At 40.2% G+C, this 15,361-nt stretch overlaps 1 protein-coding gene across 4 annotated transcripts in view; it reads right to left on the bottom strand.

Moving 5' to 3' along the window:
• The window catches only part of dusp16 (dual specificity phosphatase 16), an 80,619-nt gene extending 67,108 nt beyond the window's left edge, over positions 1-13,511 (bottom strand). The window contains exons 1-2 of one of the 4 annotated variants that reach the window (XM_067999606.1): positions 13,030-13,227; positions 8,578-8,698 (exon numbers count right to left, since the gene is read on the bottom strand). The gene's annotated coding sequence lies outside the window, so the exon portion shown is untranslated. Of the gene's footprint in view, positions 1-8,577; positions 8,699-13,029; positions 13,228-13,276 lie in introns of those variants that run through there. The other 3 variants (XM_067999608.1, XM_067999607.1, XM_067999605.1) reach the window with 3 other exon arrangements.
• Positions 13,512-15,361: the final 1,850 nt, after the last annotated feature.

Here is a 15,361-nt window from a genome sequence, read left to right as displayed (position 1 = left end):
AACCAATATAGTTCAGCAAGGACAGATTTGATGGGTGAGTGGGACATGATACGGGCAGCAGGGCTTAAGATCAGCTGAAGTTTACAGAGGGTAAAGGATGTGAGACGAGCCAAGAGAGCAATCGAATGGTTGAGCCTGGAAGTGACAAAGGCATGGATGAGTGATTCATTGGCAGATGGGTGAGTCAAGGCAGGGGTGGAGAATGTTACAAAGGTAAAAGTAGTCAGTCATCGAGAGGATATTGTGTCCGAAGCTCAGCTCATGGTTGACTAGGACGACAAAGTTGCCAACAGTCTGGTTCAGCCTGACATAGTGGCCGGTGAAGGGTAGAATCAGTAGCAAGAGTACAGAATCTGTGATGGGGGCCAAAGATGTTGGCTTCAGTCTTCCCAATGTTTAACTGGGGGAAACCACGGTTCATTCAAGACTGGATGGCAGACAAGCAGTCTGACAACACAGAGGCATCATAGGGGTCAAGGGAGGTAGTGGAGTAGAGCTGGGTGTCACCAGCACACATGTGGAAGCTGATCCCATGGGCCTGATATTAGGAGGGAGGCGGGTTGCCAGCAAGTTGGGGGGGGGGGGGGGAGGGGGAGGGGGGTCGACTGGGCGTGTGGATAACCCGGTGGGTTCCCCACGCAATCGTAAGTAAATTGAAGCCACTTACCTTGGCTTCCGGGTTTCGCGCTGAAAAGCTGCGCAGCAGGCCGACTGCGCACCCGGATCATAGGCTGTCAGCTGGCGGAGCCCTATCTAAAGGGGCAGTCCTCCACTGACTCATGCTGCAGAAAGGAGCCAAAATTACAGCGTGGAACAGCCCAGGGGGAAGGCTGCTCCCAGGTTTAATGATGCCTCACTCCAAGTCCTACTGGATGGAGTGAAGAGGAGGGGGAGGACAGAAGTCTTCTCCCCGGCGGACGGAAGGAAAAGGCCTGCCTCTGCCACCAAGAAGGCCTGGCTCGAGGTGGCAGAGGAGGTCACCTGCACCAACAACATATCACCCACCTGCATACAGTGCAGGAGGCGCTTCAATGACCTAAGTAGGTCAGCCGAAGCAAGTACACTTACTCATTCCCCTACATCACCGTCCCCACTCCACATTTCCTTCTGCACTGCCAACACTACTCTATCACATCACTCCTCACACCCACTCAAAGCTCATCCTCATCTTACCTGCACTTGCTCACCTTGCCAGTACTCATCCCACCGCTACCACTCAACCCAATCCTCATACAATCTCATGGCGCTGTCTCATACTCACCCTCTGATGCATCTCTTTCATGGTCAGCCTCACCCAACCTGCCACTACCTGTGCTGCAGCCACAGGGCATGCATCACATGTGTAGTAGGAAGCGTAAGGCAAACGTGTCGTGAGCATGAAGGAATGCACAAGGGTGTTTGAGGGTTTGTCATGGTTTTTACTTTTTCTGATCAATTCACATTACATATTATATTGTCACCACTACTGCCACGTCTTGGCCATTCTTGACTGGCTTGTGCAATAATGCCCTTTCATGAGGTTCTCCGTGAACACCCTTGATGCCACCCATTGGCTCACCCTACAGTGGGTGTATGTGTAGTTGCACAACTACTTTGTGCAGGTGCCTGTTGCGCAGCACTGTGTTGTATTGCTCCACGTGGCGGAGGTGAACGGCATGCCTGGGGAGGCTGGTGATGTTGGTCGTCCTCCAATGGAATGATGAATACAGCAATGGAAACCGCCCCCCCCCACCCAATCCTGACGGTGAGTGTGAGGGGGTCCACAAAGTAGGTAAATGTGTTTGGACAGCAGAGTTTAGGATATGATTTAATAATTTGGAGTGTGGAGATAACGGTGTGGCTGGCAAAACTTTGTCTGAGGTGACAGAGTGCCCTGCTGCAATGAATGAGGGTTTACCCCGCACCTGTTAAATGGACCTTTGCAGCTGCCACTGGCTGCAACACGTCTATTTAAACAGGGAGTGTTTCCCCCAGCATGGGAAACATGCTCTGGGTAGTCCAAAATCCAAATCCTCCTAAAATCTCCAACTAATGAGGTCTGTAAACGACCTCAAGTACCTAGATAATGATCTTAAGTGGGATCCCACCGGCTTTGATTGCCAGCGGGAGTCCCGCATGCGGGGGCTGCACTCGCACTGATTCGCATCTTTGGGGAACCCGGAAGTGGGCGGGTTGGAGCCGGGCTCCGGACTCGCTCCGGGAATCCCCAATTTTAGGAGCCCCCCCCCCCGCCCCCGCCATGAACGCACCCACTCGGCCATCTGAAAATTGACCCCCATGTCTTTGTTGCCAAACGACAGCATGTAGATGAGGAAGAGGAGGGGCTAAGAATATATCCTTGGTCCTCTCCTCTTCCTCATCTGCATGTCTTTCAACAACCAGCTCCATAGCAAGATTTGATATTATCAATTTCCCTCAAACCCTTCCTCCACAAATATAACATTTGCTGCCAAGCAAAGCTTCGTCCACTGTCCCAGAGAAATCTGAATCAGTCAATAAAAGCAAGTACATTTAAAAGGCAGTAGAGGCTGGGATCAGCAATCTCTTGTTCTACAACCACAACAGCCAAAGCACCTGAATTCCAATCATCATGTACAAAGAAGCTCCAGTTCTAAAATAAAAGCAGTAAATGCTGAAAAATCATGGCAAGTCCATCAGCATCTAAACAGAGAAAAGGTGTGTTAATGTTTCTGATGAAGGGTCCACACCCAAAATGTTAATATATCTTTTCTGGTTTTGGATGCTGATTGACCTGCTGTATATTTAAAGCACTTTCTGTTCTTCATTACATATTTCCAACATTTACTGTTTTTTAAAACTCTATTTCTAATGCCATGATGGCCATAAAGGTACAAAAATGAAAACACAATATTAAACAACCTCCCCAATAAAAAAGCAAAAGAGTATTAAGTAAGCAAAGACCAAATCACAAAATGTATTCCTGCTGTTTATGAACTTAGACTGAAGCACCAAAGAAACGGGGTAAAACTGGTTTATTAAATAAGGAGCACATTCCAGTCCTTATAATCATTTTTAATTACATACTAATGAACGGAATTTATCAAGTTAGAAGACAAGGCTTCTGCTAACCCAGGTCCAAATAATATTGGTTTTAAGTTCACACCCTTGACATTTTACAAATGGATACCACACGCCCACCAATAATTGAGCTTTTGTTGGTTTAAGGCAGTTCCATTTGTTTTTTTTGTGAGGTCAACTTTGCCCAAACCTGCTATTATAGAGTCCCAGTCTAAAATAGAGCCAGCCTATTAAAGGAATGATAGCAAATCAGAGGTAAGTGCCAAATTACCTTGAGAAAACAAAAAATGATCAGGGCGTTTCAAGATCAATTGGAATGAGCATTAAATTTTAGACAAACATAAATTCGGACTTTTTAAAATGAAGTAGTATCCTATTTTGCTCTAAAAATACACTTCCCTACTGAATAGAAACCCTGCAGAAATTTGTATTGAAAAATTACAGAATACATGTAGTTAAGGAAGACGTGAGTGACCGCAATAGAGATTAAGACTATTCTACACAATGCTCTGCAGAAAGAAAAAGCAGTGGCTTCCCCCAAAAGCTAGAAATCAGAACACTTGACAGAGGATTTTCAATTTTTTTAAGCTAAAAAACCATGTTTCTTGCAATATACTAATTATGTCTAATACAAGGAACTAAGTACAATATAGCCTTTTTAAATGGCACCTAGAAACTCTTGAATGACTGTTTAGAGTCAGTTTATTTAGCGTTAACGTGATGACTGGTTAATTTCCTTTTCTCAGTTCTCTAATAGCAGAACAGAAAGACTCAGATAGGTACCGTAACATGTTGCATTAGATTGATCAGTGAAGTTTTGCCCATCAGAATTAGAGCATTTGTGACATTAAGTTTTGTTTACGGTTCAAAATAAAACATCCTTCCATCCAAAAAAACTGTTTCAAAGATGACAGCTGTCAGTTTTCTTTAACCTTTTCTACACTTTGTATATAATTAATATGCTGTAAATATTGGCAACTTAGTAGAGACTCGTGTCACAAAATGTTCCAACTTACTCAATGCCTTGACAACCTACTGATAAACGAAGATGAAAAAGATACTCTCTCTCTTAGAATCAGAGCTTCATCTGTCAATAACTTCTATACAAAATCAATGGCTTATTGGTGCTTTTTTAAAAAATTAAATATACTTTAAAAATAACAAACTGCTTAATTCCAACTCCATTAGTAATGCCTCTGCTTTGTTACTACGCAAATAAATTTCAGTTCTCATTTAGTTGCTGTGGAAAAAGTGGGGAAAAAAGGCGGGGAAGGGGGAGAAAAAGAGAGTTTACACTACAGCAAAATGAGCCTTGCCAGCTGAGGTCAAAGCAACATTGATCAGAAGTCAACAAGTAATGCATGATCCAATGACATGATGATATTATTAAGCATTTGGAGAAACAAGGGTTAATCAGGGCCAATCAGAATGACTTTCTATCAGGTAGGTCATTCTTGAACAACCATACAAAATTCTTTGACGAAATAACAGAAATGATGGATAACAGAAATGCAGTGGATGTAGTTCATATAGATTTTCAAAAAACATTTGTTATCATATAAGCGACTTATGACAAAGATAACAGCATATGGAATTAAGGGGAATGTTGGCACAAGAATGGAGCGATGCTTGAAGGGCACAAAGCATAAGGGCGAAAAGGACATTTCTCAGACTCAAGAAATGTGGTGAATGGTGTTCCATGGGGTCTGTGTTCAGGCTGCTACTATTCGAACAGGATGGGCAGATCAGTGGCAGATGCAGTTCAATGAGAAAAATATTAAGTAATATATTTTGGAAACAAGAGAAAGGAAATATAGCTTAAATGGAAAAAAAATTAATGGAGTAGAGGAGCAAAGCAATCTTTGTGTGCAGATGTACAGGTTAGTAAAGGTGCCAGCACAAATAGATAGGCTATGATTATACGTTTTCTTAAAGACAGAAGAATGCACGGATATAAGAACTAGAACATGGAAGGTGTAACTAGAATTTTTTTTAAAAATGGGAACAGTTTTTAATTCTTTTTTTTTAAAGTTAGTCTGGCTTCAAGATAAAACAAAAAAGTCAAATTTACCAACCGATGTTAGGCTTATATCAGAATTTCATTAAAATTGGAGTGAATAGGCATGGGATAAGGAATTCTAAGATTGACAGGATTTACTCAGAATCCATTAGTCCTTTATATAGAGACATTCATTGATTCTGCTAAATTGGTTTGGTGATGCAAAATATTTGCAAAGCAACAACTCAAGACTGAAGAGAATAATTCCTTTAAGGTAAGTAAGCACTAAGTTTTAAAATACATTGAAATCGAGATAGGAATTCTCTGAAGAAAAGCGGACTAACAGTGACCTTTTATGTCAGTTCAAAATCAAAGCTGTATCCGATGCCCAGCAGCACACTTCCCTAACCTTGTTGCTATCTATGCAAGTCCACAATATACAAACTTAAATTCCCATAAAAACAATGGATAATGGCAGATCCACTATGCAGTAAAATTGTGTGGCATGTAAATTAATTAAAAATATCACTTTTATATTTTGCAATGTTAGCAAAGAGCAGACTGTCCCATCAGCTACTGGCCAACATTGAAAATTTAACCCACATTTGGATGCCAGTAAACAAAGCTCTGCACATATGGAAGTAACAACTAATATTTGTATTTATTTGACACCTTTAATGTATAAAGGCATCTCAAGGTGCTTTAGAGGAGAAAATAAACGGGCACTTAGCCTTTTTGGGAGGAATAGGAGAACTTGGTCACATAGATATGTTTTGAGAAGGCTTTTAAAGATGGGCAGTGAGGTAAAGAGGCAACGGGTTTTGGGGAGGGAGTTCTAAAGAGTAGGGCAAAGGCAACTGAAGGCTCCGCCACTGAAGGTGAAGTAGAGGGAGGGGTTCAACAGACGTCTGAATCAGAGAACATGGGATGTAGCGTAAGCCTGCAGAAGGTTGCAACGGTGGGGTGCAGAGGAATTTATAGATGAGGATGAAATTTTAAGTTTGATCCGTTGCAGTACTGGGAACCAATGTAGGTCAGTGAGGATTTGGAATGCATGGGACAGAATGCAGGCAGCAGAGCTTTGGATGATTTGGAGTTTATGGAGAGTGGCTACCATAAAATCAACATGGAGGGCATTGGACAAGTTGAATCTAGAGGTAACAACGGCATAGGTAAAAGCTTCAATGACAGTGGGGTAAGGTAGGGGCAGATGCCAGGAATGTTGCAGAGTTGGAAGTAAGCAGTCTTGGTAGTGGATAGGATGTGGGTTTGAAATTTAACTCAGGGTTGAACAGTTGCAAGCAGTCTGGTTCAGCCTGAGTGGGCAGCCAAAGAAGGGGATCAAGTTGATGCAGAGGGTTCAGAATTCTTAGCAGGTGCTGAATGCAACAGTCTTCCCAATATAAAATACATAAGAACAATGCAGAGGTAATAGTGTATCACTGCGCTGCTAGTTAGCAACCCTAAATCAGGTACTGGTCTTAAACCAATACCTGCAATCTAATAAGTACCAACACTGTGATAAAAATAATGTATGTTTGTCTAAGGTTTGAGTTTGTTGTCTCTTGAAAAACTCCCTTGAAAAACTCCCCAAGTACAATGACTGAGTTAACAGCCAGGTAAGCAATATGCAGTATAAGAAGGTTTATTGTTGTGGTCTCCCTGGTACCAGGCTTGAGTGGGGGTCTAATGTACACTTTTCAAACATATACAGACTTTGTGATTGGTTCAGTTTCTATTTGACTGACAGTTCCCTTTTTAATTTGGAGAGATTAGATAGTCAAAATCCAGGGTCTGAAAAAGAGGAATGTTCAGTTCACATGGGCAGTTGGAGAATCTCATGGAGAGGGAATTGGGAAATCCCTTGCGGGACAGTTTAAAAATCTCAGAAAAGTAGCCAAGAGACAGTAAGAAAAGAATTGACAGGTTAATATCCCTGAAGGAAATGGGAAATACTATGCATATTTAGGTTAGTTTCGTTTTTAGGAGTTGCAAGATTTTATTATTTTATCTTCTTGAGAGTCATATAAAAGGCATTCTAAGGTAAATATATAGCAATACATTACTGTTACATTATTCACTTGTTTATTATCTGTATAACTAATTCATTTTATATGTTAACTTAAAATGAGGTCTACAGTGATACTCTGCTGTTAATGATACTCAAAGACTTAAGGAGGATCTTACGAAGACTTAAGATAATCCAGTATCCAAAAGCAATTAACAAACAGGGCTTACCCAGATGCAAAAACTTACCTAAATATCAAGAAAAAAGTAGACACTCTCAAAAGGTTATAGAAGTTGGGACTTACCCATCAGGGTGATTTAACTAACAAGAGCCAAAATAATGTGGGGTAAAAAGGTTTAAAAAGCACCAAAAAAGATAACAAGCAAAAAGAGATAGATGAAAAAATCATATGTATAATCAGACTTGCACCTAGCAAGAACAGCTAAATTACTAATCACCAAACAGGTACAAACCGGGTCAGCAAGAAATTGTTTTCATCGATTTGCTCCTGCAATATAAATTTGACTGCACTAACTGCTTCAGCCATTTTAGTATATGATAAGCACCAAAAACCTTTGAGGTTATTTGACTTTTAGTTCAAAACCACATTTTTGTGCTGTCTGGACTGGAAATGATTCAAACCTCAGTGATACATCAAATACAATACCATATGTGGTTTAAGCTGCCAGAAGGATTTTTCTTCCATACGTAGAATAGATGTTGAGGGGCAGAGGAATACCCAGCTTATTTCTATGAGTGAGTAAAACCAATGGCTCACAAGTGAGTTATAAACGGTTTTCCTCGGTCTTGAAATAAACATAGGCATTCAACTGTTCCCTACTGTATATTCTGTTTATACACATCGAAGGGATAATTTGAGTTAAAATATATTTCATTTTAACACACACTATTAAAAGCACGAAGGATGCTTTAATGCTCCTTCTGTCATGCGCCTCTTTCAAGGTAGTGCTTTAACTTCTTAGAAAATCAAAACATTACTGTATAAATAACTTGCAAAATCCTAAAAGGAAAAGGATGTTTTAAAAAAAATATGAACCTGTGAAATTCCATAAACTCATATGCAGCTAGGTTGACTTGGAGAATCTTGGCAGTTAGCATCACTCTTATAAAAACAACTGTCCATTTTTTACTATTTGGCTGGGTGTCAAATTCTGTTTGATTACGTTCCTTGAAGCGCTTTGGGGCGTTTCACTATGTTAAAGGTGCTATATAAATGCAGGTTGTTGTTGTAAAAAGTAACAAGTTTCACAGACCTAATATCTTATGCATTGAACAGTACTTTAGATGCTATGGCTCAATGTCAGCAAAACTGAAGCCATTCTATTTGCTCTTCGGTACCTACGTGCCTCTGAACTTTGACCCAAATCAACCTTCCTTGCTGCTTGCTCAGGCTGAACCCAGCAAAGTGCAACTTTGGCATTCAGTTAAACCTTGAGCTGAGCTTTCAATCCCATATATGGTCTATTTCCAAAACTGTTGTATTCCTCCTCCAAAACATTGTCCTCCTCACCCAGCTACACTTCCTCCACAGCTGGAACACTCATCCATGCCTTCATCACCTTGAAGATCAAATTCTCAAATGCTCTCCTTGCCAACACCCTTCAAAATGTCAGATAATCCTTTCATGCCCACTGAAAGAGAGAGAGAGAGAAAAAGAGAAGGAAGAGAGAGATAAATTACCAGATAATCTATTTTGAGTGTGTTGCGTAAAGGATAAATTTTGGCCAGGACACCAGGAGAAATGTCCATTCTCACCCAAATCTACTGGTGTTCTGAGCCCCAGCAAATCAATTTCAAGATTATTCTTGTTTTTAATTCCCTCTATGATCTTGGTCTCTCTTATTTGGAAAACCTTTTCCAGCTATATCCCCCTATCATACCCTCTGTTCCTCAGACTCTGATTTACTGTTCATTTCCCATTCCCACTGCCCCACCACCAAGGCTGATCTTTCAACCGGAACACGCTCCACCCTCTCTTCTTAAATCACTTCTCCATGCGATCTCTCTCCCCATCCTCAAAAGCTTTTAAAAACTCACTTTAAATGTGCTTTCAGCACCACCAATACTTTATTTCCTGTTCAGTATTCACTCTCGTCGCTTGTAAAATGCTTCGAAAAATACATTTACGTGCAATTCCCTCATAAAAGCAAGTTCTTATTTGCAGACACCTAAATTTGCACTTCATATTCACATAGTGACGTGTTAATCATTCATTTCTGGATCACTCTGGAAATCACAATAATTTAATTAATCTTTAAAAAAATACGACTGTAAGTCAACTGAAGCTGTTTTCAAATGGTACCAAATATGTATAGGCCATAATGGTATTTGTGTTTTTTTAAAAAAGGAAAAGGCTCCAAAGCAGATGCATCACTGAAAAGCTGATAAGATTAAGGTTGTGTTTATACAACTGTATCATTGGTGCAAAGCTGTTTCACTTTCCAACAACATTGAAAGAAAGTTTAAACGTTTGAATCCATAGCGTTAAGCCGAAACAACTTCGCACCAATGCTAAACTTGTAGTGCAAATACACCCCAAGAGCTTTATGTACAACATCATTGATTTACTACTCTGTATATTTAATTTAGTACATAGTTAAATCGGATACTGGTGCATGGAGATGAGCAGGTGGCTGAGGCAATGCTAGGAGGCAGGGCAGTTTGTGAAGGTCATCTAAGTCCCAACAGTATTGTACTTCGGAACATACAGATACCAATCTTTTAAAATGTATTTTCTGGAAGGTTCTCTCATTTTGGACTTTATCCATCCAAATTTTAGCACTGATATCTTGAATTACTATTGTCATTATGATTGCAAAATTTTGCATCATATAATGGGAGGCAACACACTATTGCTGAAATAATTACAGTTGAAAAACACTATAATATCATTGTATGATAATAGATTTACATTATAATAACTAACATCTCAGTGCTCTGCAGGACTTTGAGGCAGAATTATTTTTAAAGTAACAAAAAGATCATTTTAAGATTTGAGATACTGGCCTCATTTTAGGGGTCATGAAGTTGACAAAGCAATAAATTTTTATTTGCAATATAGAGAGCATCAGTTACCTGCTGTAATAAATAGCAGATTTTTGCATCACCAGCTGCTACTTTCACCTGCAGAGCTTATATTTGCTTGGTACCAGTTTTTGGCAGCCACAATCAGACTCAGTATTTGGCCTTTTATTAGACAGCATTCCCCATCCCCCTTTCCTTCTAACATTGGCAGGATCAGTCTTATCACAGTATACCCACTTCTAAAATTGCCACTACACCACTGTTCATACCTGCAGGAAAGATAGCACTGGTATTAACAAGATAATGGTCTTGTTGATGCAAATTTCTGGAGACTTAAGTATTGGCAATACTTAAGTCTCCAGAAATTTGCATCAACAAGACCATTATCTTGTTAATACCAGTGCTATCTTTCCTGCAGGTATGAACAGTGGTGTAGTGGCAATTTTAGAAGTGGGTATACTGTAAATAATAGATTTCTTCTTTAGAGGGTCCAAGACACAACCGCACCACCCCCCCCCCCCCAAGAATATATTGACTTTTGACACTTGGCTTTGTGTCTTTTCATGCATTTACAACAACAACTTGCATTTATATAGCATCTTTAATGTAGTAAAACATCCTAAGGCACTTCACAGGAGCTTTATCAAACAAAATTTGACACCAAGCCACATAAGGAGATATTAGGACAGGTAACCAAAAACTTGACCAAAGAGGCAGATTTGAAGGAGCATCTTAAAGGGGGAGAGAGGTAGAGCAATGGAGAGGTTTGGGGAGGGAATTCCAGAACTTAGGGCCTAGGCAGCTGAAGGCATGGCCGCCAAAGGTGGAGCGATGAAAATCAGGGATGCGCAAGAGGCCAGAATTGGGAGGAGCACAGAGATCTCAGAGGGTTGTAGGGCTGGAGGAAGTTACAGAGATAGAGATACATTTGAGAGAGGGTACAAAAGTCATTCTTTCATTGTGTTGCACACAGGGAGTCAAGACCAAGTGTAGTCTTCAGGTGAAGCCAGGTTAGAGGATAATTGGACCAGGGCACACCGACAGGATTTAAAGAAGTGTTTAAAATCTTGTGATCATGAACTACATACTGTGAATTTGAACCCTTTAATTGTGTTACAGTTTTATAACCTCTCCTAATGAGGCATCACCTCTGCAGAATCTTTACAGCTCAAATTCAAACACCCAAGTTATTTTAAGGTCCAGTTTTTCAAGTACAGAAAATATAACTTTATGTTAATAAATATTAAAAGGTGACTGCTGTGTTAAATGGATTCTTACCACCTGGTGACTTTGGTAGCAAAGTTTTATGCCACAGTTATACTTGAGGCAATATAATTTATAGGTCAGTTATACAACATAGTTTCCATTGATTCCAAGAATTTTGATGGCCAGGTATTGAGCAACAATCTTGGTGGATTATCTAGGAGTGTTTAAAATTTAATTTTTAATGTTTATCAACCTGCCAACATTAAAATTTAACCAACATGCGGGTGCCACTTTAAGCATGTTGTGACTCAAGCCTTTGCCTGTAGTATAACGTGACCTTGCATTCAGCATTTAAAACCCACAAGGGTTTATGTCACTGAGCTCTCAAGAACTTTAAGATTTAAAAAAAACATGTACACACAATTTGTACATTTCTGAAACAGGTAGAATGCAACTGGCTGTACACCCAAAACTCTTTTTTTTCCCCTTTTGATTCTGACCTCTTGTACATTCCTCTCTCCCTTTACCCTGCCATTGGGGCTGTGCCTTCAGCTATTTAAGTCCCAATCTCTGGAATTCCCTCCTAAATCTGTCCATCCCTCCACCTAGCTTTTGGACATCTCCTAATTTCTCATTCTTTGATTCAGCATCCATTTTTGTCATGCCTCTGAAGCACCTTGGGGCATTTGTCTAGATTAAAGTCACTATGTAAATGCAAACTGTTGTTGCTATAGCAAAATAAATGGCAACCAGTACACAAATCTTACAGGTTACTGTATACATAGCAAGTGATTTAATTTTGTTGTAGCTATCTTATTAGATATTTATCATTTGAGGTGAGCGACATATATTTTCATCCTGGTGGGGGGCTTGGCTCACATCCCAGGTCCCAGTAAATTTTACATTTAGCCCTATACAACAATTCTGTTGACCACCTCCATCATCACTTTTAGTGGGGATTATAAAATCTAGGCTATCGTGCCAATCAAATACGTACACCTGGTCATTTACTATTTCCATACTAGAAATGTATTCATAAAATCTGATCTGGTGAATAGGTTAGATGACCATCGTACTGCATAAACCTATTTAATTTATATATAAATTTTAAACGTACTTTTCTTTTTAGTAAGCGAGACCGTTTTCAGTAACGTGCCTTACAAGTTTGACTCTGGATATTACAAATCATGACATAAACGCCAAAAGAGACAGATACAAGCTGGAGCTCTACAGGAGTTTATTTGCATTCTGTAATTTTTATTGGTACAATTAGAATTTAATTGAGTCCATTTGGACGGACACAGCACAGTAACAAATGGCAAGTACATAAGACAGCGGTCGAGCAGCTCTGGAGAGGGAAAATACAGTTCTAATATTAGGTTTCCAGTGTTAATTAAAATCTCGGGTCTGTTTTAAGATCAGTAAAATGTCTCTTGCTGTATATATTGTCCTTTCCCCAGGCCTTTCACAAGGAGAGAAGACAATCAGCTTGAACCAGAGAAGACGTCGGGGACCTTTTACCCAGTAACGTAATTAAGCTATTCAACCAAAATTGCCGAGAAAAAAAACACATTTTTATAAACAAATACAGGCATATCACTCCAATAATAATAAGCAAACTACCTCCAACATTTTCTCACATCTACCCCACCCCCAACACGTGAGGCGACAACTGCAGGCCCGCAGATGATTTTTTTTGGGTGATTTTTTTTTCCTCTTGTGGGGAACTTACTTCAACAAACTCGAGGCTCCAACGCCGTTCAAAGTCTCCTCGTCCGATGTTCTCAGTGTTTGCAACCAATTTGTAATTTTAACGTTACACGAGAAGGAGAGAAGTAAAGCTAGTTTTTAAAAAAAATAACATACACAGGAGCAAGGTTTTTTTTCTGTTCAGTAAAACTTGAAGCAGGGATGAGGTCATTGGTTTAAAAATAAAAGGATGGCGTCATTTTAGACCAATCCCACTGACAGCCACTTACCAGAGGGGCTGGGGAGAGGCCAGCCATTCACTCCGCTTTCTACCATCACCAATGCACCTTCAACCCGCACTTTGTAACAATGTAACGTCGTTAAGATAAAGAAGGTGGTGTTTTTTTTTGTTCTCATCACTTTCCCCAGTCTTTTCTTTGCTCCTCCGGTTCTTGATACTTTGTTTCGAGCGGGGCGAGATTTCAGCAAGCAGCATTCAAAGGACAATGCCCGGTATTCAAATTACTCTGCTGCTTGGGGACGCTTCCAAAGAGTTTTTTTTAACCTTTATGCTCTACCCCGCCCCTTTTCAACGTTGGATTAAACATAATCAACTTTCGTCTGTAAATATTTTACGTTTATACTACTTTATATGCAATGTGCTAAAAGGGAAACCTAGGTACGAAAGCCTATTGGGACAGACTAGTTATTTCAGATTGTGTTGCGTTCAATATCCCAGGTGATGGTTTTGTTTTATTAATCCCAGTGGTAGATCTATTGAGTTACATACAGAAGAGAGCAAGGAGAGAGATTGGAAGCTCCGGTCATGTCATCTCACCTTTTTATAAGTTGTTACTGTTCCTCCAATGGATAAGATTACTTTTCTATCCTTGGTAAGAGTTATTTTATCCAGAAGCGGTAACAGTATAGATTAGGAAGTGCCTTTTCCTGCATTTTTTTAGACTCCTGTGACAAACTGAGAGCAGTGTTCAGTATTCACCAAAGGCAATTAAAGGTACACGTGATGTAATTACTGTAGATTTATAGAGAGATAATCTGCAGTTGATTACTTGGAAAATGTACACAGTATATACATTGCATGCATGCACTGTTGTACCTTATGCAAATGTTGTATAGGCGAGGGGAAAAATGTGTCATCTTGAATTGTGAAGGCAGTGTACTGACATGCTGAAATCATGTTTTTCAATGAGTATAATGTATTGCATTGCATATTTACAAAGCATTAGATAAAGCTAGCCAAACAATTTATTGTTAGAATTGATACCCTTTAAAATTCAGGTAAAACCGAGTACTGTACAAACCCTTGGAAGAGATTTTCGTTGTGGCAAGTTCAATGGTTCTCCAACAAGCCTAAATCGTATTAAAAATCTAATCCCCTATTTTAGGCTACCTTTATACACAAAAGATGGTTTTTACAGTAGCCATTCTTTTCAAACAAACTCTGAATCATTGTTTGTATTAAGACCCTTTGATAAGATCAAAACAAATATAACACATACCAAAATTATTAAAACAAAAGCTCAGGGAAGACTGCCTGTATATGTTTTTGTATATTGCCCCTTTCAGAAGTCCTTTTTTCCTTGTTTTGTTTTGAGATTCACCTTCACCATCCCTCTTGCACCCTATTCCTGGATTGAAAAGGATTCTGTCAATGTTTCTCAAGTCAGTCTCTAGAGATGTCAGAATGGCCTGAGGTGAGTTTCAGTTATCTCTCCCTGTAGGAACCACTTTTTTTTATTCATTCATGGGATGTGGGCATCGCTGGCAAGGCCAGCATTTATTGCCCGTCCCTAATTGTCCTTGAGGAGGTGGTGGTGAGCCGCCTTCTTGACCGCTGCAGTTGGTGTGGTGAAGATTCTCCCACAGTGCTTTTAGGTAAGGAGTTCCAGGATTTTGACCCAGCGACAATGAAGGAACGGCAATATGTTTCCAAGTCAGGATGGTGTGTGACTTGGAGGGGAACATGCAGGTGATGGTGTTCCCATGTGCCTGCTGTCCTTGCCTTTCTAGGTGGTAGAGGTCACTGGTTTGGGAGATGTTGTCGAAGAAGCCTTGGCGAGTTGCTGGAATGCATCTTGTAGATGGTACAAACTGCAGCCGTGGTGCGCCGGTGGTGGAGGGAGTGAATGTTTAAGTTGGTGGATGGGGTGCCAATCAAGTGGGCTGCTTTGTCCAGGCAAGTGGAGAGTATTCCATCACACTCCTGAATTGTGCCTTGTAACTGGTAGAAAGGCTTTGGGGAGTCAGGAGGTGAGTCATTCGCCACAGAATACCCAGCCTCTGACCTGCTGTTGTAGCCACAGTATTTATGTGGCTGGTCCAGTTTAGTTTCTGGTCAATGGTGACCTCCAGGA

The sequence above is a fragment of the Heptranchias perlo genome, chromosome 18, assembly GCF_035084215.1.
Source record: "Heptranchias perlo isolate sHepPer1 chromosome 18, sHepPer1.hap1, whole genome shotgun sequence".
Classification (NCBI taxonomy): Eukaryota; Metazoa; Chordata; class Chondrichthyes; order Hexanchiformes; family Hexanchidae; genus Heptranchias; species Heptranchias perlo.
Note: the sequence above shows the minus strand (reverse complement) of the source record. Positions and strands in the feature narration are given on the sequence as shown.